Below are 18,029 nucleotides of genomic sequence, written 5' to 3'. Positions count from 1 at the left end.
TGACTCGAAACAAACTTATTTTTTGCATTGTCGTTTAGGCCATATAAGTGAGAAACACATATCAAAACTCCATAAAGATGGATTCTTAGATTCATTTGTTTTCGAACAATATGATGTATGTGAATATTGCTTGTTGGGAAAAATGACTAAAGCTCCTTTTAATAGTAAAGGCGAGCGAGCAAGTGATTTATTGGGGTTGATATATAGTGATGTATATGGACCAATGAATACACAAGCCAGAGGTGGATTCCATTACTTCATTACTTTTACCGATGACTTCAGTCGGTATGGGTATATTTATCTTTTACGCCAGAAATCTGAAGCCCTTGAAAAGTTTAAGGAATTTAAAAATGAAGTACAAAATCAACTAGGCAAGAGCATTAAGGCACTTCGATCAGATCGAGGTGGAGAATACTTAAGCATAGAGTCTGATGAACTCCTAAAAGAATGTGGGATTCTCTCACAGCTTACACCACCTGGTACACCACAGTGGAATGGATTTTTTGAAAGAAGAAATCGAACACTGTTAGACATGGTTCAATCGATGATGAGTCATAGTGATCTTTCAACTTTTTTTAGGGACATGCACTTGAAACATTCGCTTTCACACTAAATCGTGTTCCATCTAAATCGGTTCAAAAGACACCATACGAGATATGGACTGGGAAACATCCTAGTATGTCTTTTATTAAGATTTAGGGTTGTGAAGCTTATGTAAAACATCAGATGTCTACAAAGCTTGAACCTAAATCTCATAAGTGTATATTTATTGGATATCCTAAAGAAACTAAGGGATATTATTTCTTTAACCCTATTAAGAATAAAGTGTTTGTTGCTCGAACAAGAGTTTTTCTCGAAAGAGAATTTATCTCAAAGAAAGGGAAGGGTAGAAATATTGAACTTGGAGAAGTTCAAGAGCAACAGATAAATGAACTTGAAGTTGAGCATGTTTCACAAGTTGTTGAGGAGCATTCTACAGATTTAGAAACACAACCACTGCGTAGATCCAATAGAGAACATCATCCACCTGAAAGATTAGGATTTCTCATTATGACACATGGAGATGTTCTTCTTATGGATCAAGATGAGCCCAAGACTTATCAAGAGGCAGTGTCTAGCCCAGACTATGAGAAATGGCTTGAAGCCATGAGATCTGAGATGGACTACATGTCAATAAACCAAGTATGGACTTTGGTTGAACCACCTGAAGGGGTCAAACCTATAGGGTGTAAATGGGTTTTCAAGAAGAAAACCGACATAGATGGTAATGTACAAACATACAAGGGGCGACTAGTCGCTAAAGGTTTTCGACAAGTTCATGGTGTAGACTATGACGAAACATTCTCCCCTATAGCTATGTTTAAGTCCATCCGGATCTTGCTTGCAATAGCTGCATTCCATGATTATGAAATCTGGCAAATGGACGTCAAAACCACCTTACTTAATGGAAAACTTGAAGAGGATATGTATATGACACAACCATAAGGTTTTGTCTTTCCAGGAAATACTAGAAATGTTTGTAAGCTACAGAGGTCTATTTATGGACTAAAACAAGCTTCTCGAATCTGGAATCTTCGTTTTAATGATGCAATCAAAGAGTTTGGTTTTATCAAAAATGAAGATGAGCCTTGTGTTTATAAGAAGGCTAGTTGGAGCATTGTCTCTTTCCTAATCTTGTATGTAGACGACATACTCATCATAGGAAATGATATACCTACTTTACAGTCTGTTAAGACTTGGTTAAGTAGTTGTTTTTCTATGAAAGATTTGAGTGAGGCAGTGTATATATTAGGAGTTAAGATCTATAGAGATAAATCAAGACGACTTCTAGGTCTGAGTCAAAGTACATATATAGACAAAGTGCTGAAAATGTTCAGTATGGAAGAATCCAAGAAAGGATTTTTGCCTATGAGACATGACATTTCTCTTTCTAAAGAAATGTGTCCTTCAACTCCACTAGAAAGATAACGGATGAATAAGATTTCATATGCTTCGGCTATTGGTTCTATAATGTATGTCATGATATGTACTCGACCAGATGTATCGTATGCTCTAAGCATGACTAGTCGATATCAAGAAAACCTTGGTGAAAATCACTGGGTTGAGGTTAAAAATATCCTTAAGTACTTAAGAAGAACTAAGGATAAATTTCTTATCTATGGAGGGGAGGAAGAGCTTAGTATAAAAAGGTTATATTGATGCCAGCTTCAAAACTGACAAGGATGACTCCCGATCGCAATCGGGTTTTGTGTTTTATCTTAATGGATGTGTTGTGAGCTGGAAAAGTTTGAAGCAAGACACAGTAGCTGATTCTACAACAGAGGCTGAATACATTGCATCCAGTGAAGCAACAAAAGAGGTTGTTTGGATCAAGGAGTTCATATCGGAATTAGGGGTTGTTCCCAACATATCAGATGTTGTAGAACTCCATTATGACAATAATGGAGCCATTGCACAAGGAAAGGAACCCAGATCTCATCAACGATCCAAACATATTCTTAGGCGCTTTCATCTCATTCAAGAGATCATTGATTGAGGAGATGTGGACATATGCAGAGTACACATGGATTACAATATTTCTGATCCCTTGACGAAGCCTCTTACACAGCAGAGGCATGATCATCACACTGAGTCACTCGGTATTAGATATATGAGTGATTGGTCTTAGTGCTAGTGGGCGATTGTTAGAGTATGCCCAAAGACCAATAATATGATGATTGTAATAATACTTTTATTTACCGATTTTATTGAATAAAGACATTGCCGCTATTATTTTCAGTTATATATATGTGTTTAACATAAACTGGAAGATAATAAAGTCCATATAATGACATAATTGTTATTATTAAAAGATCCCTAGTCAAGTTTTATTATGGGCGTGGACAATAATAATACTCTTAAGACTAACATGTTATTGATTGATGACAACGAGTTGTCATTGACATAGACATGTCAAAATTGATACATGATTATATTGTTAGAGAACAATGTATTGGATTGACCCACCATGAGCATATGTCTTGGATTATTATGTGATAGTCATAACACTGCTCATGGTGATGACTATATGTATGATCCTCAGACTTGAGATCAATACTATCTCAACATATATTGTTGTATGTTTTGATGCAGCTAAACAAGCTCCATAACTAGTTTCTCTATAAAGACTGTTATTGATTATATCTCAATATATGTAGTGGGTGTGTATGATTAAGATAGGATTTGTCCTTCCTACATAATAGGAAATATATCACAGACCACTTGATTGAGTAAGACTAGAAACGCATGACCATGCTCGAATAAGTTGATATGAGATATCATAAACTATTTGTTAATTAAAGTCTACTCTAGATATCAAGAAACAATATATGGGCTATACAAGTGTGACTATTCCAAGACTTGTGCCTATTCTAGATATAAAGGACATAAGGATGTAATACATAAAAGAGTTAATCACCAAGATGATATGTCGAATCATATTTTCTTGTAACTTAGGTGACAATGATATATTGCTAGATGTCACTCATTGTATGTAATATTAGAATTGTTTTAATAATTAATGTTAACGTTACAAGAACCTATAGGGTCACACCCTAGGATTGAAATGAGCAAAGATGTACAATTTGTTGTACGTTACTAAAATATATATCTAGAGTTAATTAAATATATGTTTTAAAAATCCTGAATATTTAATTTCAATTAATTAAATATAGATTTAATTAATTTGAAATAATAAAATCCCTAATATGATTAGGGTAACTTGGATATAAAAGGATTATTAAATTCTAATTAATTACATATAGATTTAATTAATTTGAAATAATAAAACCCTAATATGATTAGGGTAACTTGGCTATAAAAGGGTGTGTTAGGTCTAACAGCCGTTTTAGAACACACACACAAAACTTTCAGCCGTTTTTCTCTCAAAATGGTTTTGGGAAGAAAATTATTGCTCTCAATCAGGTGAACTGAGTACAGGTCGAGACATGATTTAGTGGAGGCTTACGATTCGAACCGATCTACACCACCAGTATTCACTGTTGTCCTTGCTATTTTTCAAGGAACCCGTTGTAAGTATTCGCATCTCTTCCTCCCGATTTCAGTTTTTCGTACTTGGATCGCTGGTGATACCGTCGAGTTTTGTTTCCACTGCGCCATGGGGTGCACCGACGGTCCCAACAGCTTTCTCTGAGTATCAACTTCCTGAACTTTTGAGAACTCCTTTGAATTCTCTCTGCTTGCTAATAAAATGTTTGCAGGTTGAAAGTATTGGTGGATTCTTGTCGACAGCATTGCAAGCGCCAAAACTATTGGCTGTAAGTACTATTTTAAGCTTTTACTAGTTTTACTTTATGTATATCTTCCACACTTGAATTTGGTAGGACAAGGTTGTTGATTGAAGAAAGCATGAGAGTAATAATCCAGCTAGGGAAAATGCTGATCATGGGTGCTATCTTCCGTTGCTTTGATCCTGTATTAACGATAGTGTCTGGGCTTAGTGTCAAGGATCCTTTTTTGTTGCCTCAAGACAAGAAGGATGTAAGCGAAAAAAATCCGTTTGGCATATCGAATCACGTTCTTTAGATTTCTTATCTTTCAAAGGATTATGTGTTGAGAAGTAAGACATAGACCTGAACTGTTTCGATACTATCATATGCTTCTAGGAAAATTGTATATCAAAACTGCTAATGATTTCCACTCCTTTCTTAAATGTTATCCTTTCTTTCTCTCCACATGCAAATCACATTGAGGGCAGAGAAATGACACCTTGATAGCCATTGCTTGTTCTTCTGCTTCTTCCATTATAGTATATGGCATGCAAGTTTGCAGGACATAATTTTTATGTTTTCGTTAAATTATTGATAGAAAAGAGAAGGATATATATAAGTTAGTATTGTAAGGATTTAATTCCTTAATAAATCATGAAATATTTATCATGTCATTTTCTTTTTTGCTTATGAAAGAAATTAAACTGATAATGCATGAAATATGAGTAATTTTATTGAAGTGGTAATAGTAAATTGTTTGCTTATGAAGAAGTTTTATGACATTTGCACTCACTTAAGTTTGATGGAGTATTGAAGGATAGGACTGACTTTTAGTGATGAATTCATTTGTATGTCATAAAGAATTAAATTGGATAAATCAACATTTTGAGAGATTAAACTGAACAAAAGAGAACTTAAATGACTTGAAATATTTACCTTTTCTTTATTGAAGTCATGCACTTTTTTAGTAAGAAGTGTAATGTGACATGTTCTGATTGGACAGTTTCTTTTCCTAACGGATGTTAACTATTTAGGGTGAATGATAACAGAAGTAAACATCAGGAGTCCAAAGGTTCCAAAAAAAAAACTGTGGGGGGGCAACTTGTAAAACAGGACTCGTCGAAGGGAATTCTAGACGTTAGACTCATTAAAGAGAATCTTAAATCTCGAAGAGTTTTCTTTTAAAATTCTGACTTAAACTTTATTGATGAAAATCAGCCTCTTTAGATAGAAGTTATATACCTTGTTTGAATAAATGACTTACTAAGCAAGCAACTTACTAAGAAAAGTCTGCTGCGAATATAAAATACTAATAAATAGAATCTCCTAATAATAATAAACTTGTTCCTAATAATTCTCATAATATTATTATTATTATTATTTTCTATGAGATAGCAATTGCTGATTTGATCATTTGGCATTTAGGCTGTTGATTTTTATAGATCATTGCTCGTATTATCGACATGTTCTGCCATCTTAAACATTTTTAATCTATCTGGGACAGCAAAGTCTAGATTTCTTTAACTCATGATCCATTTTATTTTTTAGTTAGCTGGGACAACAAAGTCCAGATTTTCTGCAAAAGACTACAGTGATCACATGGCTCTTGTCCGTGCTTATGAAGGCTGGAAGGATGCAGAAAGAGAAGGATCAGCATATGAGTATTGTTGGAGAAACTTCCTGTTTGCACAAACTCTTCAGGCTATTCATTCTCTTAGTAAAGAGTTTGGTTTCATTCTAAGAGAAGCTGGCTTGGTAGATGCAGATGCAGCTTTGAACAATAAATTAAGTCATAATCAGTCTCTAGTTCGTGCTGTCATATGCTCTGGACTCTTTCCTGGAATAGCATCTGTAGTGGTGAGACTTCGTTACAATCTATAAATGCAGCTTCAATACTTATTGATTATGAGATAACATTTTCCATTTTGTGCCTTATGTGCAGCACAGAGAGACATCAATGTCTTTTAAAACAATGGACGATGGCCAAGTTTTATTAGAGAAACTACTAAGACAATATGTTTTTTCCATATGAAAATCAAGCTTATACCATGCTTCTTTGGAAATCCATCCTTTTCTATGAAACACAAAAATTCAATAATCCATATCTGCATTTTTTATTTTCTATTTTTTTTCTGGAATCAAGGCAAATGAAGGTCTTGTACTGGGATTGCCTTTTTCTTTACCAGAAGCAGATTAAGAAATATATTTCATTCTTTCGCTGCCTGTATAATAACTTTTGGTAGCCTTTTACTTCATCAAGTGAGACACCAGTTGCAAATTAAAACAAAAAATTATGTTTTTTTCCATTCTTTTAACACTTTTTCTGGTTTATAAATCTGTACACTTACACGAAGCAATCAAGAAATCTAGACTTTACTGTCCCAGATAGATTAAAAGCTTTTGCAGAAAATATAAGTAACAAGGGCCAACTTTTAGAAGTTTGGCACGAAGTAATAGCTTTTTTTGGAAATCCACGTGAGGCCTTTATATTGCTTAGTTTTAGAAATTATTTTGAATTATTAATTTAGTTTAATCCCGACCTTTTAAATATGTAATAAACCTTAAATATGAGCATACCCTATGCAATACTTGCCTTAAGTTCGAGTAACATAGTTCATCACAAATAGTTAATCACACATGGATATCTTCCACACTTGAATTTGGTAGGACAAGGTTGTTGATTGAAGAAGGCATGAGAGTAATAATCCAGCTAGGGAAAATGCTGATCATGGGTGCTATCTTCCGTTGCTTTGATCCTGTATTAACGATAGTGTCTGGACTTAGTGTCAAGGATCCTTTTCTGTTGCCTCAAGACAAGAAGGATGTAAGCGAATAAAATCCGTTTGGCATATCGAATCACGTTCTTTAGATTTCTTATCTTTCAATGGATTATGTGTTGAGAAGTAAGACAGAGACCTGAACTGTTTCGATACTATCATATGCTTCTAGGAAAATTGTATATCAAAACTGCTAATGATTTCCACTCCTTTCTTAAATGTTATCCTTTCTTTCTTTCTACATGCAAATCACATTGAGGGCAGAGAAATGACTGTTGGATCATAAACTTGATCCATTATGGGAGCCTAAACCCAAACCCAAACTAAATTAATGTCATTGCTTACATCATTTAAGTAAAGATGTCATTGCTTACATCATTTAAGTAATGATGTCATTGCTTACATTAATTTAGTTAGGTGAGAGTTAGGTATTTGTAGACTTTAATGGTTTAAATTAGTTTATTTGTGTTGGTGTAGGATTGTTCTTGAGTAGTATAAATACCCCTCCCCATTTTAGTTTTAAGCATCAAGAAAATTAAGAGCTTCTAAGTGAGTGAAGAAGCAAAGTCTTATAAGAGTGAGTTGTAGTTCATGTTTTTGAGTGAGAGTGCTCTTGTAATATTTGTTTGAGTTTCAATAAAAGTTGTTTGTGTGAGTGTTTTATTTCCAACAAAGTGGCATCAGAGCGAGTTGGAAAGATCGAAGGTCTCGACGAGAGGAATCCGACGCAGCCAGAATTTTCTCAATCTGAGTTCTGACGCACCGCCATGCACCGCCGGAAGACTGCTGCCAGAAAATCGAGTTGACTCACCGAGTTGAGCAGAGTCATCCGAGTTGGAGCCCTTGAATGAGTTGTCCAAGTCCCTCCAAATGTTTTTTTTCAGCGTTTCGGATTCATCCGTGCAATTAGATTTTACAAAATCTCATTATATTGAGAGATATGGCAAATGGTATGGCACCATTCCAAGTTCCGACACTCAACAACAACAACTACAATAATTAGAGTATCAAAATGAAGGCACTTCTTGGATCACAAGATGTGTGGGATATCATAGAGAAAGGCTATAACGAGCCTGCGGATGATGATGCTTTTGCTACTCTTACACCAGATCAAAAGACAACTTTGAAGGATTCAAGAAAGAGAGACAAGAAGGCTCTCTACCTCATCTATCAAGCATTAGATGATGAAGGTTTTGAAAATATTTCAAGTGCAAGCTCTAGCAAGGATCCGAGCAAGTGAAGAAGGTTCGTCTCCAAACATTAAGAGGTGAATTCGAATCCTTAAACATGAAAGCATCTGAGTCTATTTCTGATTATTTCTCAAGAGTAGTAGCTGTTTCTAATCAATTAAAAAGAAGTGGTGAAAAGTTAGACGATGTGAGGGTAATAGAGAAGATACTCCGTTCGTTGGATCCCAAATTTGAGCACATCGTCGTGACGATTGAAAAAACTAAAGACTTGGAAGAAATAACGATCGAGCAACTCCAAGGATCATTACAAGCATATGAAGAGAAGCATAAGAAGAAGCATGAGTTTACTGAGCAACTCCTCAAGCTACAACTCAAAGATATGCATGAAAGCCAACGCAATGATAGAAACCAACGTGGCCAAGGCATAGGTAGAGGCCATGGACGAGGTGGAAGTCGAGGTCATGGACGAGGTTGAAATTACAACAGCAATAATTCCAACAACAACTATGAGAAAGGAGAAAGCTCAACACGAGGCAATGGAAGAATCAATCCGAACTCAAGGTGTGACAAATCTCAAGTTCGATGTTATAATTGTCAAAAGTTTGGGCATTATACTTCAGAATGTAGAGCTCCCAACAACAAAATTGAGGAGAAGGCTAACTACGTGGAGGAAAAGACAGATGGAAAAGAAACTCTTCTTCTAGAACGAAAGGAAACTGATGGTGGCCAAGCAAATTCCTGGTATCTTGACAGTGGTGCAAGCAATCACATGTGTGGAAGGAAAGACATGTTCGTGGAGCTAGACGAGTCAGTAAGCGGAAATGTTTCGTTTGGAGATGATTCCACAATAGCAGTGAAAGGGAGAGGTAACATTCTTATCCGTTTGAAAGATGGGAGACATTAATTTATTTCAAATGTCTACTATGTGCCCAATATGAAAAGTAACATCTTAAGTTTAGGGCAACTGGTAGAGAAAGGTTATGATATTCATATGAATAATTATAATCTTTCTATAAAAGATGATAAGAATAACTTCATTGCTAAAGTGCCAATGTCAAAGAATAGAATGTTATTGATCAACATACAAAATGATGTTGCAAAGTGCCTGAAAGCTTGCTATAAAGATGCATCATGGCTTTGGCATCTTCGATTTGGGCATCTCAATTTTGGAGGTCTAGAGCTTCTATCTAAGAAGGAGATGGTGAAGGGACTACCTCGCATCAACCATCCTGATCAGCTTTGTGAAGGGTGTCTAGCTGGGAAAAAATTCAGGAAAAGCTTTCCAAAGGAGTCAGAGATAAGAGCCAAGAAGCCACTCGAGCTCATCCATACCGATGTGTGTGGACCGATCAAGCCGAGCTCTCTCGGTAATAGTAACTATTTTCTTTTCTTCATTGATGATTTTTCAAGAAAAACCTGGGTATATTTCTTGAAACAGAAGTCAGAAGTTTTCGAAGTCTTCAAGAAGTTCAAAGCAGCAGTGGAAAGAGAAAGCGGTAGAAAGATCAAATCCATGAGATCCGACCGAGGTGGAGAATTTACTTCCAAGGAGTTTCAAGAGTTTTGTGAAGCAAATGGAATTCGTCAACCAATGACAGTTCCTTGATCCCCCCAGCAAAATGGTGTGGCAGAAAGAAAGAATAGAACAATCCTCGACATGGCACGAAGCATGCTCAAAAGCAAGAAACTACCCAAAGAATTTTGGGCGGAAGCAGTATCGTGTGCAGTCTACTTGTCAAATCGATCTCCAACAAGAAGTGTATGGGGAAAGACACCGCAAGAGGCATGGAGTGGAAGAAAGCCTGGCATTTCCCACTTGAGAACCTTTGGAAGTATAGCCCATGTTCACGTACCAGACAAGAGAAGAACGAAGCTTGATGATAAAAGCGAGAGTTTTATCTTCATCGGCTATGATGCTAATTCGAAGGGCTACAAGTTGTACAATCCAGACAATAAGAAGTTTGTGATTAGTCGAGATGTGGTCTTCAACGAAGAAAGAGAATGGGATTTTAACTCTCATACAGATGACTTCAATTTCTTTCCTCAGTTTGAAGAAGATGAGCAGACAATGAGGGAGCAACTAGATGAATCTCAACAAGAGCTTGTAACTCCACCCACTTCACCAACATCAACCACTCAAGGAGACTCATCACCTTCATCATCGTCAAGTGGGAGTCAAAGTGAAAGAGTTGTGCAACGCACAAGAAGCCTTAGAGATCTCTATGAGGTAACTGAACGACAAGATAATCTTACATTATTTTGTCTGTTTGCCGATTGTGAACCAGTGAGCTTTCAAGAAGCGGTACAAGAAAAGAAATGGAGAGATGCGATGGACGAAGAAATCAAGGCCATCGAGAAGAATGACACATGGGAACTTACCTTACTTCCCAAGGGACATAAGGCGATAGGTGTCAAATGGGTGTACAAAACAAAGCAAAACGCCAAAGGAGAGATTGAAAGGCACAAGGCGAGGCTAGTTGCTAAAGGCTATAGTCAAAAGGCTAGAATTGACTATGATGAGGTATTTGCTCCTGTTGCTCGATTGGAGACTATCAGACTAATCATTTCTTTGGCAGCTCAAAATAAGTGGAAGATACAACAGATGGATGTAAAGTCTGCCTTCCTAAATGGAGTTCTTGAAGAGGAAGTTTACATTCAGCAACCATCAGGCTATGAAGTCAAAGGGGACGAAGACAAGGTGTTGGTGTTGAAGAAGGCTCTTTACGGGCTAAAACAAGCACCAAGGGCATGGAATAGCCGAATCGACAAGTACTTCCAAGAGAATGGCTTCAACAAATGTCCTTACGAGCATGCTCTATATATCAAGATCAAAGATGGAGATATTTTGATCGTGTGCCTCTACGTGGACGATTTGATCTTCACTGGAAGTAACCCAAGCATGTTTAATGAATTCAAGGATGTGATGATGAAAGAATTCGAGATGACAGACATGGGGCTCATGGCGTACTACCTTGGCATTGAAGTTAAGCAACAAAAGGATGGAATTTTCATTTCATAGGAACGCTATGCAAAGGAGATACTGAAGAAGTTCAAGATGGAGAACTGTAAGCCAATAAGCACACCGGCAGAATACGGGATCAAGATGACCAAACATGAAGAAGGCGAAAGTGTAGATCCAACATTCTTCAAAAGTTTGATAGGAAGTCTACGCTATCTAACTTGCACGAGACCCGATATTCTTCATGCAATTGGATTGGTTAGTCGCTATATGGAATCTCCAACAACCACCCATTTTAAAGCCGCAGAGAGAATTCTTCACTATCTGAAAGGTACAATTGACTTTGGCTTGTTCTATTCAGTTTCTAATTATTACAAGCTTGTTGGATATAGCGACAGTGATTGGGGTGGAGACATAGATAATCGAAGAAGCATTACTGGATTCGCATTTTTCATGGGAGATATTGCGTTCACATGGATGTCAAAGAAACAACCGATTGTCACATTGTCCACTTGTGAAGCGGAATATGTTGCTGCTACCTCATGTGTTTGTCATGCAATTTGGCTTAGAAATCTATTGAAGGAGATAGGTTTGATACAAGAAGAGCCTACCAAGGTTTGTGTCGACAACAAATCAGCCATTGCCTTATCAAAGAATCCAGTATTCCATGATCGAAGCAAGCATATCGACATTCGCTATCACTATATAAGGGAGTGTGTTGCAAGAAACAATGTGGAAGTTGAATACGTGAAGTCACAAGATCAAGTTGCCGATATTTTTACCAAGCCACTGAAAAATAAAGACGTCATAAGATTACGGAACCTACTAGGGGTCACGAGATCAAGTTTAAGGGGGGTGTTGGATAAAACTTGATCCATTATGGGAGCCTAAACCCAAACCCAAACTAAATTGATGTCATTGCTTATATCATTTAAGTAAAGATGTCATTGCTTACATCATTTAAGTAATGATGTCATTGCTTACATTAATTTAGTTAGGTGAGAGTTAGGTATTTGTAGACTTTAATGGTTTAAATTAGTTTATTTGTGTGGTGTAGGATTGTTCTTGGGTAGTATAAATACCCCTCCCCATTTTAGTTTTAAGCATCAAGAAAATTAAGAGCTTCTAAGTGAGTGAAGAAGCAAAGTCTTATAAGAGTGAGTTGTAGTTCATGTTTTTGAGTGAGAGTGCTCTTGTAATATTTGTTTGAGTTTCAATAAAAGTTGTTTGTGTGAGTGTTTTATTTCCAACAATGACACCTTGATAACCATTGCTTCTTCTTCTTCTGCTTCTTCCATTATAGTATATGGCATGCAAGTTTGCAGGACATAATTTTTATGTTTTCGTTAAATTATTGATAGAAAAAGAAGGGTATATATAAGTTAGTATTGTAAGGATTTAATTCCTTAATAAATCATGAAATATTTATCATGTCATTTTCATTTTTGCTTATGAAAGAAATTAAACTAAATAATGCATGAAATATGAGTAATTTTATTGAAGTGGTAATAGTAAATTGTTTGCTTATGAAGAAATTTTATGACATTTGCACTCACTTAAGTTTGATGGAGTATTGAAGGATAGGACTGACTTTTAGTGATGAATTCATTTGTATGTCATAAAGAATTAAATTGGATAAATCAACATTTTGAGAGATTAAACTGAACAAAAGAGAACTTAAATGACTTGAAATATTTACCTTTTCTTTATTGAAGTCATGCACTTTTTTAGTAAGAAGTGTCATGTGGCATGCTCTGATTGGACAGTTTCTTTTCCTAACGGATGTTAACTATTTAGGGTGAATGATAACAGAAGTAAATATCAGGAGTCCAAAGGTTCCAAAAAAAAAACTGTGGGGGGGAAACTTGTAAAACAGGACTCGTCGAAGGGAATTCTAGACGTTAGACTCATTAAAGAGAATCTTAAATCTCGAAGAGTTTTCTTTTAAAATTCTGACTTAAACTTTATTGATGCAAATCAGCCTCTTTAGATAGAAGTTATATACCTTGTTTGAATAAATGACTTACTAAGCAAGCAACTTACTAAGAAAAGTCTGCTGCGAATATAAAATACTAATAAATAGAATCTCCTAATAATAATAAACTTGTTCCTAATAATTCTCATAATATTATTATTATTATTATTATTTTCTATGAGATAGCAATTGCTGAATTGATTATTTGGCATTTAGGCTGTTGATTTTTATAGATCATTGCTCGTATTATCGACATGTTCTGCCATCTTAAACATTTTTAATCTATCTGGGACAGCAAAGTCTAGATTTCTTTAACTCATGATCCATTTTATTTTTTAGTTAGCTGGGACAGCAAAGTCCAGATTTTCTGCAAAAGACTACAGTGATCACATGGCTCTTGTCCGTGCTTATGAAGGCTGGAAGGATGCAGAAAGAGAAGGATCAGCATATGAGTATTGTTGGAGAAACTTCCTGTCTGCACAAACTCTTCAGGCTATTCATTCTCTTAGTAAACAGTTTGGTTTCAATCTAAGAGAAGCTGGCTTGGTAGATGCAGATGCAGCTTTGAACAATAAATTAAGTCATAATCAGTCTCTAGTTCGTGCTGTCATATGCTCTGGACTCTTTCCTGGAATAGCATCTGTAGTGGTGAGACTTCGTTACAATCTATAAATGCAGCTTCAATACTTATTGATTATGAGATAACATTTTCCATTTTGTGCCTTATGTGCAGCACAGAGAGACATCAATGTCTTTTAAAACAATGAACGATGGCCAAGTTTTATTAGAGAAACTACTAAGACAATATGTTTTTTCCATATGAAAATCAAGCTTATACCATGCTTCTTTGGAAATCCATCCTTTTCTATGAAACACAAAAATTCAATAATCCATATCTGCATTTTTTATTTTCTATTTTTTTCTGGAATCAAGGCAAATGAAGGTCTTGTATTGGGATTGCCTTTTTCTTTACCAGAAGCAGATTAAGAAATATATTTCATTATTTTGCTGCCTGTATAATAACTTTTGGTAGCCTTTTACTTCATCAAGTGAGACACCAGTTGCAAATTAAAACAAAAAATTATGTTTTTTTCCATTCTTTTAACACTTTTTCTGGTTTATAAATCTGTACACTAACACGAAGCAGTCAAGAAATCTAGACTTTACTGTCCCAGATAGATTAAAAGCTTTTGCAGAAAATATAAGTAACAAGGGCCAACTTTTAGAAGTTTGGCACGAAGTAATAGCTTTTTTGGAAATCCATGTGAGGCCTTTATATTGCTTAGTTTTAGAAATTATTTTGAATTATTAATTTAGTTTAATCCCGACCTTTTAAATATGTAATAAACCTTAAATTTGAGCATACCCTATGCAATACTTGCCTTAAGTTCGAGTAACATAGTTCATCACAAATAGTTCATCACACATGGATTCAAATTTATGGGTCAGTTGGCCCTAATCTTCAATTATGGTTAGTAATAATGCAATAAAAAGGTGAATCTCGGGCTGGATATTGTTGTACAGTTTATTTACCCCAGGAGTACATGCTCTTGTAGTTTCATGTTTAATGTTATTTCAAGTTATCAAAAAAGAAGGCGGTGCTTTAGGGCTTTAGTTTGCATGATAATCTTCAGAAGGAACTTTTAGCAAAAGAGTTGCTTCTCTCCCTCTCATGCTTTCATATGCTCTTAGTAATTTCTGATTGATCCTCAACTTCACTTGGAAGTGCCTGGACTATGAAACCCTAAAATCATTATAACAGGATTTTCTAATTTACTCTCTCTCTCTCTTTCTCTCTTTCTCTCTCTCTTTCTCTCTCTCTTGTTGGAACTTAAATTCCAAGTTCCACTGCAATTATTTGATATTGATTTTTGTTTCAGAATTCTGTAAATTCATGATACCAGACGATTCCTTACACATGGCTAGTTTTTGGTGAAAAAATAAAGGTCAAATACAGTTTTCATACGTGACTCCACTGGTGTATCTGATTCTATACTGATGCTCTTTGGCGGTGCTCTAAGCCATGCGGCACAGGTGATTTCATTTTGAAGAGTACATATAATTTTTCTACCTAAACAATTGTTCACAATTTCTAGCTAATATCTTAAATGTTTCCCAGGCTGGGCATTTGAAAATGTTGCAAGGATATATTGATTTCTTAATGGATTCTTGCTTGGCAGACTGCTATTTGAAGCTCAAAGAACAACTTGATAGACTTATTCAAAAGAAGGTGAAAGAATACTTTTATCTGCAACACTTCTGATGCATTCTTTTACATTCTTAGAAATTAAAAGATGTCTTGTGTCAGCATTGTGGTCTTGTCTTACCAATCAACAGTATTTGGGTACTTTTAAAGTGGCTTTTCTGGTTAACCCATTTATCTGAGAAATTAAGAGTGGAGTATGAATAGAATCTGTGAAAATGCATCTTTTTGTGCATTATGTAAATATGGTTTTACATGCCAAAAAGAATTGATGCACTTCCCATATTGTGCGCTTTATAGAGGTGGTGTTGTTTGCTTTTTATGATCCATAGTGCCATATTTTATAAGCGAAATAATTAATTGATTGGTGCTGGTCCATTGAAAGTTGGTATTGTAATTTAAGTGTCAACATCTGTTAACAAACTAGATTTTCCAGCACAGATTTTAAAATAAATATTTGGAAAGTTGATTCTTTCTCTTCGATGTCTTTACCACATTTATTTTACTAGTATAATATGTACTGCTTCCATTTGCATGTCAAATCTCTATGTACTTTTTTTTGTGGCGCTACTGAATTGTTAATTCATTATTCTGTTGATTATAGCAAATCTATCCCTTCTGTGAAAAATATCTGAATAGTTATTGAAAATGGCAAAAAAAGAATTCTTGTATTCGGCTGGTTTTTTAATCATAAAACCACATTTTTTTTCTTCTAATTTCTTTCTTCACATTCCTGAACTGAATTCAAGGTTTCATGTAGTCACAATTGTAAATACATGTTGAGCCCCAAAGTCAGGCCAAGTGGCCAAAAGGGCACTCACCCAAAACCCACGTTATGGGTTTGAGATGCGCGCATTGTGTGTGAGAGTTTAATGATCAATGTACCAAAAACAAGAATTGTAAATAGATGTTAATTCCAGTTGCTGGCTTTCGGGATGAGTTCAAATTTAGCATTAGTGGAATTTATTTAGTTCAAGGTTAAAGCTACGGTTAATTATTGAAAGTGATAGCAAGATGTCTGTGGAGTGGGTTAAGAATATAGATAAATGTCCACTTCTGTTTGTTACTATTGTTAAGGATATTGTTGATAGGTTAAGAGTTCATGAGAGTCTTATTCTTTGGGTGGCTAGGACAGCTAATATAGAGGCTGACGGTTTAGCTAAATCTGGTATTGGCTAAATTAGGGAGTTTTAGCTTGGGTGGTTCTTTCTCTTTGTTTTTTGGGCTTTCAATTGTAAGGGGTTATTCTTGGAAGTAGTCTACTCTTTGTAATACTTTTTAATCAATAATATTTTAGGCACTCTTTTCCTCCTTCCGCTGATTAAGGAATTTCACTAGGTGTTCCGTTACTCATGAAGGGGGTTTTTAACGAGGCCTCCTCTTCTTATAAAAAAAGGTTAATGCTAAGGTGATTTATACTGTAGCATCTTAGTAGAGTCCGGTTTTGTTAATTGTTATTTTCATGTTTGACGTATATACGGACATATATATGGACATGGGTATAGAGATACGACCCTTTAAGGATTCTCCAAATATAAAAAACTTTTTAAAAAATGAAATCACTCATAATTGACAAACACGTTTGAGTAACATGGTTTTATGTATTGGCTTTTGTATTTTGCTGCTTATCTATCGTGTTTCAAATGATAAATTGCCTTGCTATATGCAGCTTCGAGATCCTAGCATTGATATTCACTGGGAAGGGAAGTACTTTATACTTTCTGTTCAAGAACTAGTGTCTAGAGATCTATGTGAAGGGAGGTTTGTTTTTTGCCGCACAAGCAGGAAACCAAAGGATTCCGCCGACAACAGCAGACTCACAAAGGATGGAACAAATCCAAAGAGTTTGCTACAAACTTTGTTGATGAGGGCTGGGTACTTACCTCCAAAGTACAAGACAAAGCATCTATGTAACAACCCCAACCCGTATCCGATCGGGATACGAATCCGAGGTGTCACATTGACTAGTCAAAGTATGTACTTTTATAAAAACTATAAAAAAATCTAAAACTTCATTTCTATAAAGTTAATATTTTACATAAACAAGTTTAAAACATTCTCAAACTCCATCAGAGCGTACATTCATAATAATTTGATTTACATTCCAACATACTAATTTACATAACAGAACATACTTTACAAATATTTCTGATCAGAACTTTGAGCGGAGATATGCTGTTCTGTTGATCCGAAGCTTGATCTTCTGACTTATCCACACCTACGTGTAAGACACTTACACGCTGAGTCATAGACTTAGTGAGACATGAAAACCATGTAATATTACTCTACTCATGTCAATGCATAAACAATTAATACTATCATATCATATAAAAAGCATATATTTAACATGAACATATCCTACCCAAACACATTGCACCTCATATCACAATTACATATACACTGGTGATCATTATTATCATATGATCCTAACTTATCACTTATACATGTCATATATCACATATATGATTTCATGAGAAACACACATATCATCATATCACATATTTATTGTTTTTAAAGCCCATCCACACTTCTGAGAACTTAAGGTATGTGAGTACATAGAGGTTGTGCACTATGTTGTCACCACAACTCGTATAATTATCACTAGGGGCGTGTAGAACTTGTCTCGTAGGACTACTTATAACACATATCACATATGT

At 35.4% G+C, this 18,029-nt stretch overlaps 1 pseudogene; it reads left to right on the top strand.

Annotated features, from left to right (window-relative positions):
• The window catches only part of LOC120199926, a 75,656-nt pseudogene that overhangs the window by 51,798 nt on the left and 5,829 nt on the right, over positions 1-18,029 (top strand).

Source organism: Hibiscus syriacus, unplaced genomic scaffold (genome assembly GCF_006381635.1).
Source record: "Hibiscus syriacus cultivar Baekdansim isolate YM2019G1 unplaced genomic scaffold, ASM638163v2 tig00000340_pilon, whole genome shotgun sequence".
In the NCBI taxonomy this organism is placed as follows: Eukaryota; Viridiplantae; Streptophyta; class Magnoliopsida; order Malvales; family Malvaceae; genus Hibiscus; species Hibiscus syriacus.
The sequence above is the reverse complement of the archived record's forward strand: the minus strand, read 5'-3'. Positions and strand labels throughout refer to the sequence as shown.